Below are 16284 nucleotides of genomic sequence, written 5' to 3'. Positions count from 1 at the left end.
GCGCTAATGGAGGGATAAAGAGTGTTCTGTGTACTCTGAATGTGTGTGTGTGATTATTTCTTTCTCTAGTTATTTATTTTTATATTTGATTTGTCTCCTTTACTTTCGGGAGTTGTCTCTGTCTACGAGCCAGTATCTGAAGAGAGACAGACACGCACACGCAGTTACACGTTCGTGCGGGCTCGTGCAGAAGGGGAAGACATTAGTAGCTGCAAAAGAGGCACACAATAAAGGTGTTGTTGCAACTGCTTCTGTCAAAGACAATAAACTATTCCTGGTAATAAATTGTAAGTAGTCCAAGAAGGTTTTAGTGCGGCGAAACCCCCAATCCCTCCAACCACCACCCGCCACATACACACCCAGAATCTCCCTCCCGCACACCCCACATGTCATAATGTCCATTATAATGCTTCTTTGTTTTACTATTCCAGCTGATATCTAACACAAATTAGTTTACAAGGGATGCTTGAAAAGACTTTTTTTATCTTAACTGATTAAATTTTTTCTCATTATCTCATTTTTCTAATCATATTTATGACGGTGATGTGTCAACATGATATGAAAACGCGTATTTGGGGCACAGTTAAAAAAAAAAAAAAAAAGAAAACAAAATGATTTAACTGCAAGAATAAAGTAGAAATATGAGGGAGGATTTTTTTTTTAATCTTAACCAAATAAAGTCAAAATGTTGTGGGAACACAGTCACAATTTTAGTTGCTGCTCCGTGTGTTTCACAGCGGCAGTTGTTTGAAGGTTGATGACTACCGATAAAGCGGATGCTAATTTACCTTAGCCCAGATATGACATTAATTGTTGTGATGTTCACTGAACTTCATCGTTCATTACACTTGAATATAACTTTTGCTCATCATCCTTACCTTTCGTCGCTGATTGGCTGGTACAGATGACATGACGGCCTTATAGTGGGCCGCCTGAAAGCCTTGCGGTGATACGGAGCTTGGCAGCCCAAAAAAAAAAAAAAAGGGAGAGAGAAAAAGAAAAACATGAGAAATGGCTGAAAAGTAGAAGTTTCTACATTGATAAATCAGCAGCGTTGATCTGAGCGGAATAATGAACTGAGGCCACACGGGAACAAATGTAATAAATGTGAGCGTCCACTCTTTAGGACCCCCCCCCCCACCACCACCACCAACATTTGCATTGCAGACGTATGTATCGTGCCGTAATGGATGACCCCTGCGGGGGTGGCGAGGCGCTGTAATGAAAAATAAATTCACACTCAGTGAGCGATCGTCGTTCTAAAGCGGGACATCAGTCATGTGCGATGGATTAAATGTGGTGGGCAACTTGCGGAACTTTTTTGCAGAGTCTTGGTGCGGGCGGGGTGGGGGTCGTTTTTTTTTTTTTTCCCCCGCAATGAATAATTCATGCGTGCTATCCTCAACTGGCATCAGTCATTTGAACGGCAAAATCTGCGGGCTCTTGGCAACCTGTTGATATTTCAGAGCTTCATTTTGTTTCCAGTCTGTGCCACCAACCCAACCACACACACATTAGCCACTGTATGTGTCAGAGGTTTTGATTCAGTGCTTGTCAAAAAAATAAATAAATAAATAAAATAAAACGAACGGAAGATTCCGACCGCCGACATTGGCTCCCATTTTGGAGCTCACCCACCTGAGATGAGCGGATACATTTGGCCTCTTGTCCTGTGATTAATTGTCCTAATTTAATGTTTCATCATCTCTGCTAATGACTCATTTTTTGTTTTCCAGAGATGGAAATTAAGCTTTTTGCACTCAGCAGTTCAGTTTTTAGGCATCGAACGGAAGACGCGATGGACAGATGCGCAAAATAGCCGCCATGTTTGTCGATAGCAATATAATCGCACTGGGGTCGGTATACAGGGCGTCCCAAAAGTCACCGACTCGGTTTTAGAGCTTTTTCTGTCTCCGAAGTTCAAGAGCTGCCCTTTAGATGGACTAATCCCGATTTACCGTGAATAACGTAAAGTGTATAAAGCGTGCGGAGCAACGCGGCAACCGTAAAGCTTCTCAAATTGGCGCCAAAGTGCAGTCGGGGACAGAAAGTCTGTCAGGTGGCAAAGTTTGCAAAACTGCCCCAATGTCAACTGGTGAGCCACGAGGACGGCGGCAACGATACGCTTCCAAAAACTGCAAAGCGTATGCTGTCAAATACTGATGACCTCACGTCGATCGGAATGATACCTCCAACGAAATAGAAAGAAGAAAGCGGATAGTGACTTTTGGGACCACCCTGTATTTACGGACGTGGAGTGGGGAATGAAGTCGGCGCTGCAATTTTTTTTCCAATTTCAGGGGTATGATCACAGCCTATAAACCATGGGGAGGCAAACTTTTACTCGGGAGGGGGGGGCACATAAGCCAAGTTGTTTGTGCTTTTGCTTCGAACCTGTTGAAATGAATATCTAAAAGTCCTTCTCGACATTCTAATGCATTAAGACTAAAGGAATACGTTTCTGCTCTTTGTGCCAATGTCGCCATTCCATATGAACGATCTAAAAATGGAATGGAGTTAAGTCGACCCAACAATTGACACTAAAAGACACAACTTGTATTTTTGGGGGAGGGGGGGGGAGCGAAAGCAGTCATTTCAGTGAAAACAACTTTAAAATATAAACTATTGACATCCATGGCAACAAAGTTAGTTAGCGCAACGAAGCAATCAAGTTGTTTGCCCCAGTTACATTTGCTGCATTGTTTGTCGAAGATGTGGGAGAGACAATTTTCACGAAAGGAAAAATATATATGTTGGTGAATCGTCCAATTTAAAAGTTCAAAGTCAACGTTTGTTGGTTTCAAATGTTGTCCATTTTTTTTAAAAAGCGTAAACACAGGCTAACCAAGATTAGCATCGATGTTACAGTAAGTGTAATCCTTCCCAAAAAAAAAAAAAAAAATGACATTCTAAACAAACGCAGTGCAGCGACACATGCAAACAGAGCATACAACAATACTTACAGGCGTATAATTCTCTCGGCTACAGTTCAGTAGGGGACCTTCTCTGCCTATTCTTCATGCTCTTTATTACGTGGCAACTCTTGCGGTAGACTTGGCATGTTGCAGCATGACGTGGCGCTGTACTGAAGGCGTGCCAGTCTAGGTTTAGATTTGCCTTCATGCTGCAAAAAAAAAAAAAAAAACACGAACATGAACAATGAAGTGCCATTTCACGTGGGAACACAATTTCCGATGTGAACTGAAGAACAGAAGACACACAGGTGGTTATTATGGCTGGACGAGATACATTTAGAACTATTACTCATCTAATCCACTTTGCAGGAGAAAGCCAAGCTCCACCTTTGGCACATTGTTTTTTGTTTTTTTTTTTGTTTGTTTTTTTTTTTTTTTTTTGCTGCTGCTCTCTCATTTAACAGCAAGAGAGTGCAGTGCATGTGTCAAATGTTGCACAATTGGCTGCGATGCCAGGGTCGCATGACTCACAGAGAACTCACACGCAGCCGAGTCAATTATGGACGAGTTCAATGAGGATGTGGACACAAACGCGAAAAACTACTCGAGATAAAGGCCAACGGCTGTTGCACACGCCATTTGGAGACGCGATGAAATATTGGTTTCAGTATGAAGTCTGTAGGATGCAGTAAATTGTAAATTCCATGACGTGGAAATAAATGCTATATTAGTTCACCGCTGACCAATTTCTGTGGCTGCGGGCAGGTGGTCTTTGCGCCCACATCACGCACCTTCATTGAGCGTCATATTCCCCGTCACGTGTAAAATAGAAACGTTTAAGTCTCCTTTTTGATCGGGTTGAAGCTAATTTCTGGGTCGACTTCTGTGGTTTTAATTAGCAGTTGGGCGTTTGGGGTTTTGCTCGAGGGCATTTCATTGGCGCTCATAAAGGAAACGCTTTCCAGCAAGCAGCCTCCACTGTTGTGGTGCACGGTCGGTCTCAAAGCTGCCTGAGCGACTGCCGCTCCCAATAAAGAGTGTATTGATTCGCGCTGCGTGGCAACAACACATCTCTGTGTCCACCGGAAAATATTCTGTTCCCTTGCTGTCTTTGTGTGCCGATAATTTAACGCGCGCGCTGAACCTGTTTTATTTATTTATTTATTTTTGACTTTCTCACTACAGTATTTGTGTACAAGCGGGTGCCGGGTGCCGGTGTCCTCACTTCACCTCCCCCAATCACTGTAAATCCTGCGCGTAACTGACTCATGCTGTCAAGATGCGTGCGCGGCCACGGCTATAATTTTTGTCAAACTGCGTCAGGCTGTCCTGAGCGCGGGGATATTTATACGCGCCTTCTCTCTGCGTCAGCCAAATGAACTGGCCCTAAACACAACATTATCACTTGCGCTCGCACGCACAAGCACGCGGACCTTCTCTGTCCGCCACGGGTGGGTGGGGGAAACTCTGGCCCGTGGGCCACGTATGGCCCAGAGTGCAGGTCTTCTCCGTAAACATAGCCTTCCATGTAATGTGACCATTAATGCACAATTTTCTTATTACCGGTTCGTACGCAAAGGCTCATTTTCTCTGGCAATTTGTCTTCAAGCTATCGCTGTACTTTGAATGAGTGCACTATTAGTCAAAAAGATGTTGAGTGAGGTCAACATTGCACTGCTGTCATTCCACTTTACGACAACAGGGGGAGCCTGGGAGCAAATACAAAAGCCCATTAGGAACATCTTTTTTCGGGGACCATCACTAAAAGAAGGTCGAAACATTTATTGGACATTCATGATATCCATCTTAAGGTCCATCTTAAGGGTACTAGTGTGCTCTTCGTCCTCATTAGTAGGACAACTTGGGCATACTAGTACAACAGCGATGTGATATGAATGAGGCAAATTTGTGCATTAGCTGCACACTCCTATTACTAGGAGTGAAATTCTAGGTGTCATGTCATCACTAGTAGCACACAGGTGTCGACGAATGCAGCTGTTGCCCTACGAGCGAGGACAAAGTGCGCACGAGTACCTAAAGTGGAGTACCACAGGTAATCAAATAAATGCTCAAACTGATTTTTTTACGAGCAAGACTTGGTCGTTCTATTAAACTACTTCATTGTCCGACTTGTGAGGACAAAGCGCATCCTCTCTGTGAGTCGTGAAGTATTTCTCAGCGATTAGTTTCTAGTACCCAACTACCCTAAACTCAAGCAAGTCGAGTCAAATTGGCAGTGTTGCTTCTGCTGGCCGGATAATCGCAAAAATGCCTGCTCGGGATGAAGATGTGAAAGTCCTTGCACATTTTCTCGGAGGTGCTTCAGGGGTTGCTGGGCCTTGTCGGAGTTTGTCGCAAGCGACGGACTGAACAAAAAGAATCAATTATCCAATGATCTCTGCACGTGTAAGGGATGCGAGCTTAAGCCCCTCGTCTTTCCTGGGGCTTTGAAAAACATCAGAACAAGGCTAGGAACAAGGTGACTTTCCCTTGTATTTTTTTTTGGGGGGGGGGGGATACCACTGTGACCCAAATCCTCAAGTTGCGAGACAAATCCTTCAGCCACTTCTTCAGTGGTGCTGAAAAGGAAGTTGAACTTGTGGTCACAGCAGAAGCAGTCGGGGGGGGGTTGTCAGGGATACAAGGACATTTTCATCATAGTTTAGGGGTGTATTTATGGTATTACTATTCATATAAAAGATTCTCAAATCATTTTAGGGGTCGTCAATGACTCAGGGGCGGAGCCCTGCCACGGACAGCAAAAATCTGCCTAAAAAGGTTGACAATTGCATTCAAATGCTACAAGATGCCAAAGCATGACTCCCTTTCCCAACTCACTGCAACATAGTTCCTTGGCACCCAGATGCCACATGGTTGCAAAGAGGCGAATTTAGCATCAAATAACAAGGGAGAGGTTAAAAAATAAATCTGTGAAAATGTGAACTTGTGACAAGTTTGTCTTAACTTTGAAGGATTTGATGTCTTTTTCCATACGGCTCCAATCCAATTTATCAGCTCGGCAAATTTGACTTCTTCATCTACCGCATGACAATTTCTTGCGGAAGCGTGCTGCCGTTGCGCAGGAAACAAAAACAGTGTTGGGTTTTCTTTCCCTTTGGGCTTCTGTGTGAGTGCGTAAATCCGAGAAGCGACACAACCGATGACGTCCAACCTTGTTGCATTATTGACGCCGCAGCTACCAAGCCGCGTCGGCCTTGAGGGAGTCCTGCTGAGTAACGATTTGGGGGGGCGATGCAAGACTGATTTTGCCGATGGGCGCTCACACAGAATTTAGAGCATGGGGTGTTGGATTAAAAAAAAAAAAAAAAGACGTGCAGCAGCAGGAAAGGAAAAAGCAATGAGTGCATTCCGAATGCTTTGAATGTGTTCATAAAATTCAGCTCATCAATTATTGACAGGAAGAGAGGCTGAGGGAGATGCACAGACATTGAGGAACACGCTTAAGACGTCCCCTAAATTCATAGAAACTCCACTCCAAAAATCACACCCATGAATAATAATAATAATACAACAATCAAGAATAGGAAACGAACTTAAAGAGTGAAATCTGCTAAATAATTCACATCATCTTTATAGGGCACGCACAGTTTGAATGTGGCGTAAGATGGACGGTATTCAATCATGCATTCAAATGGAGAATTTTATTTTATTTTTTTAAGTCAGCGAGAAAAAGAAAAGGAATAGAGACGTTTTTCACTGGAAACAATAGGGAGAGGAAAAATGCAGTCGGTGCGGCGGTACAAAAGGTCAGCGGGGGTCGCGGCGTGATTTTCGGTTGAGCATCTGCGATGAAAGATGAAATAGAAATGTTCAAATCACCCCAGACAGAGAAATGAAATGACAGAGCTCTTTCCTCTTAAGAAGGCTCCTTGGCTAGCGCACAGCCAAGAAGAGGACTGGGCTGAGACAAAAAGCAACGAGTCATGGCCTGAGAATCACATCTTGTGGGGGAAAAAAAAAAAAGATTCATCATGATCCATATAACAGCATTTTACTGACTAACTTGAATTGTACCACGCAACCCCTAAGGGCCCCTAACCATGGACATATTTAGACCCGTTTTAGGGGTGCCGGAGCACAGGGCCGAGCAAAAATAGCAAAAATCCAAGAGGAATTGACACCCAGCCAAAAAAGGCTTCACAATTGCCTCAAGAAGTCACAAAGGGGTGGCAAAGCACTACTTTGGTCAAAATGAATCTTCTCAACATGGTTCCTCGGGCAATAACATGTCACAAGATGGCGCCAAAGCACAATTTATGGCTAAATGAAGCTCCTCATTCCACCCTGACACAGTTCCTTGGCACCAATATGCCCCAAAACGACGCTAATGTCAAAAGTAGTAGAATAATTGGTCGAAGGAAGTATGCTGGAGTGACAGAGAGGCAAGCTTTGCATCTCAGGGAGTACCTACGTTTAGCCTGGGTTGTTCAGACAAGGCGTTATTTCACGGTAAAAAAAGTACATTTTATAAGAATTTATGATAGGAAAAAATATTTTAGAAGAAAAAGCTACATTTATGTGAATACATTTTAATCGTTTGAAAAAAAAGGCCAAATTGAATAGGAATAAAGTTTAAATTTTACGCCCCCTCAAAAAAAAGAGTAAATCCTTAAAAAACACTCAAAAAGTCACAATTTCATGAGAATAACCATCAAAATATGATGAGAATTCAATTGAAGTTGTAATTTTACAAAAAAAATCAAATATTCTATCATTCCATTTTAAAAGAATCATTCGAGGTTCCATTCCTGAGGTGACTAATTCAAAACTTCCTTTTGTTTCTACTCAGTCACACGACTCTAAGCAAATATATCCCATCTTTTATCAAACACAAAAAAAAAAAAATCACGCTCCGAAAAAGGAATGAAAAACCTGAGAGAATAATCAAAAGTTGTATGTGTGTCTGATCTTGTCCTCCCTCCTCAAGCTGCTCTTTTCTTGGTGAATATAAACTACTTATATGTGTCTGTGTGTGTGTGTCTCTGCTCAAGACGCATTTGCCAACCAAATTGCCCCAAAAAATAAATAAATAAAAATCTTCCAGGAGGTTTGGAGTTTCATGCCTCGCCTTCAATATTTCATAAGACAATTTGCATAAGTTCAAATAAGAACTCATCACCTCGGCTTTTGCATTTTGATGTGATGTGATGTGATGCGCTCTCGACTGATCGTTGCGTTCATGTTCGTTTCCCACGACCAAATCATCACTTGGCAGCAACGTTATGCTTTGAAGAAAATGAGTCAAAATGAATTTTCCAATGATGTTCCTGTCCACCCAAAGAAGTTATTTTTATATTGGGGGGGTGACATAAAAATACATATTTTAAAATCATAATTTTGGGTGAAAAACGCCATAATTATAAAAGAGGAATAAATGATTTTCAAGAGAAACAAATCCCTCCGCTTTGCTTTTTTTCTCACATAACCACGGCCTGTACTGTGTCGCGTGTGAACTTTTGCCGCAATCAGGATGGTGGACAATTCATCAACATTAGCGAGAGATTAACCTGCTCACCCTAAAACATCCATCACCGGCACATGCGGGCACGGGCACGTACGTGTTCAGCGCCCTGGGCAAGGGCAGCGGTGCCCGGGCGTGTGAAGGGAATTATGCAAAACACAGTGATGCGGTGCTGGCAAATACACACACACACACACACACACACACACACACACACACACACACACACACACACACACACACACACACAATCTTGAAAATCTATTTTAAATCCATCCGAAGACCTTGACACCTTCCAGCAAAGTGAAAACATCATGCTCTGCTTCCACGTCATGACAATATTGGCAAACGGAAAAAGATACGGCTCAGTCAAGTCGCAACGTGGCTCATGGCGACGGAGCTGCCTCCATCTTCACTCTAGTAGTCCTTCTGATCAAAAAAGATGGAATGAAATGCATGACACCGGTCACGTGGATCCTAATTAAAGTCGAAGTCCTTGGGTCACAAAAAGTTGGCCGGTACCGGCTCGAGTTATTGGAAATGGCGATAAAATATCTGCTGACACGAGGACAAGTACAGTACAAAATGGATGGATGGAGTCAGATTAAGATTTAAGAGTGAACCGGGGTCTCCACTCCAACGCTTTATTGATTAATTCATTGATCAAGGGTCCATTTTTAGAAGTGACAGAGGCAGGAGAATAAAAGTGAGTGAGGAAAAAAAAGAAGGCACGGTTAAAAGAGATGGCGAGAAAACAGAGAGTCATTGCAGAACTTGGCAGCCTCGCGCCCCTCCTTTTCGCTGTTTGCTAGGGTCGCCGCGGCAACAGCGAGCCAGGCTGCTGATAAGTTAAGCAGATGGTGCGAGGCTGACAACTGGGAACTCGTTGGATCGCTTCCTGGTGGCAATGAGTGACTGCTGGTTGGAAAATATTGATACTGATGGGTTCTGGTGCCCTGCGATTGGCTGGCGACCAGTCCGGGGTGTACCCTGTCTCCTGGGCCGAAGTCAGATGGGATAGGCTATAGTTCAACCGCGACCTCATCAGTTTTAGTCACTCCAGTTCAAAGACGAAGAGGATCGCCATTTTCAGTTTGGATTCATATCGCTATCGGCTTCGTCATCATATAATTTCTGGGGAAAAAAAAAAAATGCCCGAAAGAAGGCTAAGTAGCCATCGCAGGTGAGAAGATACCATGCAAACGCCACACAGGGAGGCCAAAGTTGTGAAAGTCGACCAGCGACAAAAACACGGGGCTCTCGTCCGTGCTGAAATGAGGAATTTTCACACCTAATTACGCATGCTAAGGTGCACTGGTCTGTTGTCAGAAGACACTCGATGAATGATGACTCCGCAGGAGGGAGAGGGGAGGAAAGCGAGAGAGGGTTTGCGCTCATGAGGAAGGAGAAAAATGTGCTCAAGCGCAGATCAGAAATGTGCATTTGCGACCATTTAACAGGAAGATAAATTGCACGTCTGGTCCCCCGCCGAGAAGTGGAAACCGGAGGCGAGGGAAAAAGTCCACGTGCTCGGAGGCAGCGGTTAAAAGACAGGCACAGATAAGAACCGGAGGAGACAAAAACGGATGGAGGGGGCGAAAAGAGGAGGGGCGTCACGGGGAGCGCGTGCTAACGGAATGGCGAACGCTAACATTCCTGGCCGAATAGATCAGCTGGCCCGAGGAGAAAGACAAACACGGCAGAGGAAACCGCGTCTAGACTGCTCTCACGCACACACTCACACATAGATGCTCAAGCGACCTGCTACCATGGACAATGTGTGCAAGCGCTGCCAAGAACAGAAAGAGAGAGAAGGATAATGCTATAAGTTTGGTAGGTAAAGCATGACAAATGAGCGCGCGGGGCAGTGGCGCTTCGTCGGTCGAGGATGCTAGCGATATTCTATTTAATTCCCTTTTTTTATTATTCGCAAAAAAAAAAAAATGGAAGAAAAAAAAAAGACAATCTGTTGTTTATTTTTAGATGTTTTTAAAAACCCATAACGAATCACATATGTACCAAAAAAAAAAAAAATGTGTTTGCCTGAACACGGACTGTGGTCATTTCGATCAGAAGTGACGAGAAAAGATTTTTTGTGGTGATGATAACTTGTGGTGACACTCATCTGGGTTTGGGATCTATGATTAATCCACTTGCAAGCTATTAAAAAATATAAATAAATAAATAAATAAAAACTGCAGTAAGATAGACATGGCATTTGTTTTACTCTATGCCTCAGGTTGAAGTGGAAATCCACAGACTTAAAATGAAACTGCTGTTAGGCTTCCAGGCTACACGAGGATGGTAAAATTGGCTCTTGAATAAACACGGGTGAGTCACACTTCTGCAGTCAATACAAATACGTGTTGTTTGTCATCCAGTCCTGTGTGAGTCAGTTTCCTTATTAGCGGAAAAAACGATGAGTCGCAGGACGACACCAGGCTAAGACGTACGAATTGATGCCAACACAACCAATCCAAAGACTGCAAAATAAACGTAGGAAGTCGAGAGTGACGAACGACCTTGAGTCTCTTCAGAGGAAGTTTCTGCACGGTTGGAGGATGGGGGACTTCTCAAGGGAGCAAGATCCCGTACGGTCACCTGACCCTGACCTCCATGCGAGCGAGCGCCGCTTCCTCGCAGAGCTCCCCCGAGTGATTGACAGGTCAAACGGTCTGTGCGCTGATTGCTAATTGGTCTCAGGTACGTCCAAAACTTCCAATCAGCTCCACTACTTGGAGTGGAAAATAGACTTCCCGTGACACCCCAGCGAGTTTTCTCTTGAATAGCAAACCTTGAAGGTGACCCGCTCTCCGGGAAGCCTCCAACAGGCCACGGAAGATGCCGATTGTGATCTTATTCGACACGATGACAATTCGGCAAACGGATCTTATCTGCCGAAAGTATCTTATTGGCCCCGTGCCCTCTTTTTGGCCACCCACCTGTTGGACGAGCAAATGAAGACTGCAGTAGGGATGAATCGGTTTACTGATACACCGATTTACAAATGTACCTCAAGTCTAACTCAAGTCAAGTCTAAAATTGGCCACCTGAGTCTGACTCGAGACAAATCGTGTGACTAGAATTCCCCCCCCCCGCCCCCCCAACAGGTATTACCATTTCAAATATCTTTACGACCGTATTTTTGCATCACAACAGCTAACACGAGGGCAGTAGTGTGGACGTCAATTCGGACACCGGTTATTACTTTTCCTCTTTTCAGTTCCTTGTTGGTATTTTGTGCATCTAAAAGCTCGCAGGAAGGGCACAAAAACATGCATGGGGGATTTTTTCAGAGAATTGCTTCTCACTGAAATGCTTTCAATCTCAAATGTCCCTCATAAATACGGGAAATGCATTTTTGGGTTTTTTTTAGCCCAATTGTTACAACGCTTACATGCTTGACTACACATGGCTCAAAATAAACCATCGAGGGCACATTTGCGCCAATTAAAACAGATCAGCAGAGGTAGAAGCAACCTGAACGCTCCCGTTGGAGTTTGTTTTGTTGGAAACATGCCGTTTGATGTGTGCGCCGTGTATGGAAATGAAGTGAAACCTCACTGCAGGGCACCAGGCAATCTAGCGAGGCGAGGGCGAAAGGCTCGCCAAGTCGACGGGGAAGACGGTGACGGGGGGGGGGGGGGGGATCAAAGAGCAGGCCTGGTATTATCCAGGGTTCTTTGATGAGTCGCAGGTCGGAATTTACCACCTGCAATTCTATATGCCTTCATATATGATCCATGAATGTTTTTCTACGAGAAAAAAAAAAAAAGATGGGACAGAGTTTCTTTCATAAATGTTATGCGACTGTAAGTCTTTGCAGACAATTGAGCTTGACGGGATTCAACTGCTTTCTCCAAAGCCTGCATTTATCCGGGTTAGTTGTGGATTTTAGAAGCATCGGGCCGCGGTTTGGTCAAATGTAAATTCCTTTTGCTTTGACCGCAACACCCCGACTGGTCTCTATCATTTCAGTTGTAAATGGGGACTGAAAATTTCACATTAAACAACTGATAACTCCAAAGTGCCAACCTATTTTGATAAAAATATTAAAAAGTACATTTTCCATAATACTGTGTGGCTGATTTAAGGTTCTTAACAGTTTCAGGGACAGCGGTGACTACAGAACACAGTTTATCATGTTAGCGGGTTCATGAAAGGGTGAACAGGTTCAGAGAGGGACAGGCACATAAAAGCCTGGAATCCATTCGACTTGGCCCCTGTATTGGCATTTGTTAGCATGCCAATTACTGAATCACCTCTGTTACAAGTGTGGTAACAATGTCATTGCCCTAATTTCCATGATCAATTTCGATCACTCAGCAGTCGCCATGAGTCGAAGCGTGACAAAAGCGCTCGCGGCTCTGAAGGGCGAGACTGGAGCCTGTAAATGTGAGATGTCACCGCCGCTACAACTCATTACGTTGCGCGGTATCAGAAAAGAACGGGTCAGATTAGCCGAGGATGACGTTTATGGATTCACCACCAAAACCCAATTCTAATTGGAATTGGGGAGGCGTCGAGAGCCTTTTACCTCCTCAGTCAAATTATAGCCATCCCTCTGCTTGTCACTTGCCTCAGATGCCCTTACAGGTGCTTGTGGTGGGGCCACTCAAGCATAAGAATGGTACCAAAAAAATTAATACATTTTTAAAAACCACATCCTTTACGTAATACAAACCGGGGACAATGTTTAACCATCACTAGCAGATAAAAGAGCAAAAATATAGAATGTGTAAACTGGAGCCAGGGAATTGTCACTGTTCTATACCACACCATGGTTGGCCAATCTGGGTTTACCGTGTGTGGCTTAGCAAAGCATTACTGGCCACTATTAGTGGCTAATTTCTTCCGTGTTTGGTTCTACGGAGCTTGGTTGTAGACTACATTTGTTATGATATTTATCCATAAGACCGGAAAGCAGCTAAACAAAGGCAATGAAATGCAGCAGCGTTTAGCTAACTAGCAGCCCATTTTTTCCCAACTTGGTCTGTTTCCATGAAATTCTATTCTTGGTTTGAAATAAAAAAAATAAAAAAAAAAATTAAAATACACTTGGTGTAATCTTTTCGCCACACGTATCAATACCGGGAAGCAGGAACACAAAGGCCGTGTAGCATAGCATCATTTTGCTAACGAACAGCTAACATTGGCTAACTTTCTTCCCAGCATGGTTAGATACGATTGCAGCAGAAAATGTTTTATTGTCGATTTACAAGATTAATTCCAGAAGCTCAAATGAAAGAGTAAAATTCACAAGACAAACCATCTGGCAAATCAGATGAGACTCTCAGACCAGAAGACGCCACCTTAGCTGTAGCTAGAAGTACAAATACTTTGTCACTCTTCTGAATTATATTTTTCAGATGACTTTGGAGTTTTACTACTACATTCCAAACTCCGCAAAAGACAACACAATGTTAAAAAGACGAAAACAAAGACGTAACTGTTGCTGAAATCTTGGAGTCTTAGGGTATATTTTTTACTTATGGAGAGGAGTTGGATCAGCACTTCTGCCAACGTCTTTTTCCTTCACAAGTATCTGTACTTCTCCTTAAGTATAGCTTTCAAGCGCTTTTGCCACTTCTGGCGGACACTCCCAACGCCCTCGGCAAGTATATGCCGAGCTTGACAACTTTCTCTCCAACTCATTCGAAAGTGTTTGTGACTTCTTCATGAATTTATGATTTGCTAGCGCTGCTCTGGTGACGTGCGGCAATTTCGAGTTTCTTGGCAGTGAGCATCCTTGTGTTTTAACTGTCAGCTAAACTCCAGAAAAAAAATAAAGAAATAAAAATAAATATAACAAGCAAAATTGATGCGCTGGCTCACTGAAAGAGATGAACAGGGGGCACTCTCAAATGCTGTTGATGTATAGCTATCTCTGCTGTCCTGTACTGAGGAGGGAACTCCTCAGATTTATTATGCATCCAACTAAGCCTACACAGACAAAATTAGCAAAGTAGCGACAAGGACAAGCAAAAACTTGGAGGCTTCTCAAGGATGGGAAAAGTTTGAGACAAAGACCAGAAAGACATTATGGGCCTAAATGCAACATGAGTAATGATGCGGAGAGAACTGGGAGAAGAAAAGGCACTGTAAGGAAGGCGATTGGCTGAACTTTCATGGATGGAAGCGGCCCAATTACTCTCGGTGATTGGTGTACAAAGCCGTCTACGTGGCACGTACGCAAATAAAAATCATTTGGATAGAGTGAACTCAAGTTTACTGCCAGACCAATCCAAAATAAGTGAAAATTTGCAATGTAGGGAGACCAGGATGAACTCTTTCATGCACCCTGTAACCTAATAACATGAAAAGCTGTCCCTGAAAGGGTTAAAAAATATATATGTGTCGGGCAATGGAAATAAAAAAACTCCTTGATGGAGCTAAATGTGTGTTTGCCAGTTTAACAACCACAACATAGGTAGCAATCTTTTTTTTTTCCTCCAACACGATAAATCATTTATCAAAGTGGTAGTCAACACTTGTTTATCTTGGCCTGTGCGAGTCAGTGAATGGATATGTTGTTTTTCGAGCATCTTACTCTGCATGCAACACGCCCTCTGAGCGCAGACCGCAACGTTTCTGATCTCGTGCCACGTATTCACCGTCGGTACGACGTGCAAAACGCCAGCACGCCACCCCCAGGAGCGTGTCTCTCCTTGGGGTTTTGTGGCGCCACAACAACATTACGCCGCGTCCACTCTCAACTCGTGACGGGGGACGCTCGTGATTGACTCGACCGCGAGGGAGTCCGGCAGGCCAGGAAAATGTGCGGGAAACATGGCGCTCTTCACCATGAATTATGTTGACGGTTCTCGGCGCAGGAGAGACTCCCTTTGGTGTCTTTCATCTGACTTTTGAGAACCAATATGTGTCACAACATTAAGGTGCAGCTACATAATGGAAAGGAAATTCAATACCTGGGTCCAAACCTTTAACAACAAAGAAAATAATGTTCAGCCCTGCTTGGGTCTATTGAGACTTTTTTTTTTATCTATATATTTTGAAAGACGAGGAAATGAAAAATACCTGTGCATATGCTGCCACTGTATCCTACCAGGCACCCTCCAATTGTTTATAATACTGTATTTCTATCCAGAATTTGCATATACACAAAATGCGGTCCATCGTTCATGATGCCGTGCTATATTACAATTTTTTTTACGGGTTTTTATAGTGCAGAGGCAAGTCGGAGTCCCCACAGAGCAGAGAGAATACTGCCTGTAGGAATTTTGCTTTGTTCTGTCTGTCTCTGTTGCTGCTTCATTTGTGTTGAAGCAGCAGCTGTTTCAAGGCTTATGATTACCGCAACATCTATGCTAATTTCCGTGAGCCCTTCAAAGGTGTTTCATGTTACATGTTAGCATTACACTAGCGCCTTTTGTCAAAGGAAATTACATGATTTGGATGAACATTTATCATGTTGAACTCTTATTTTATGTGCAAGCCAGTCTTCTTTTTTCCCCATTTCTAACAGGTGATTTTACACAATATTATTCCATTTCTTGTCTGCGAGAGTGCAAAGCGGGCAAAAGAATACTTTTACAAAGTGTCTTTTAATGAGTTTTAATGTTTGCGTGGGAGTGGTAAAACTATCTGAAACAACATTTTGTGAGATTCAGCCTCTCACAGCCAAACCTATGGGCGATACATTGACTCTCACATGTATGGGTTTTGACTGTGGGAGGAAGCTGAAGAAGCTTAGATTTGAACCCTGAACCTCAGAACTGCAAAGCAAACAAGCTAACCACTTGCGCTGCCCCGTATCTCATCCGTTGGCGCAAAATGTTTAATAACCATTTGGCTTCAGTCTGTTTGGTGGCCTCTGTCAGACAAAAAGTGCCGTCATCCGATCTCGTCAAGTGCCCTTCAGAAAAG

At 43.5% G+C, this 16284-nt stretch overlaps 1 long non-coding RNA gene across 1 annotated transcript in view; it reads right to left on the bottom strand.

Moving 5' to 3' along the window:
- Positions 1 to 878: 878 nt before the first annotated feature.
- LOC109512085 (uncharacterized) overlaps positions 879 to 16284 on the bottom strand; it is a 20799-nt gene continuing 5393 nt past the window's right edge. Inside the window, exons 4-5 of the long non-coding RNA XR_002167456.1 lie at positions 2964 to 3124; positions 879 to 957 (exon numbers count right to left, since the gene is read on the bottom strand). This is a non-coding gene — a long non-coding RNA (uncharacterized LOC109512085). The remainder of the gene's footprint in view (positions 958 to 2963; positions 3125 to 16284) is intronic.

This window comes from Hippocampus comes, unplaced genomic scaffold (assembly GCF_001891065.2).
Source record: "Hippocampus comes isolate QL1 unplaced genomic scaffold, H_comes_QL1_v1.1 scaffold91, whole genome shotgun sequence".
Classification (NCBI taxonomy): Eukaryota; Metazoa; Chordata; class Actinopteri; order Syngnathiformes; family Syngnathidae; genus Hippocampus; species Hippocampus comes.
Note: the sequence above shows the minus strand (reverse complement) of the source record. Positions and strands in the feature narration are given on the sequence as shown.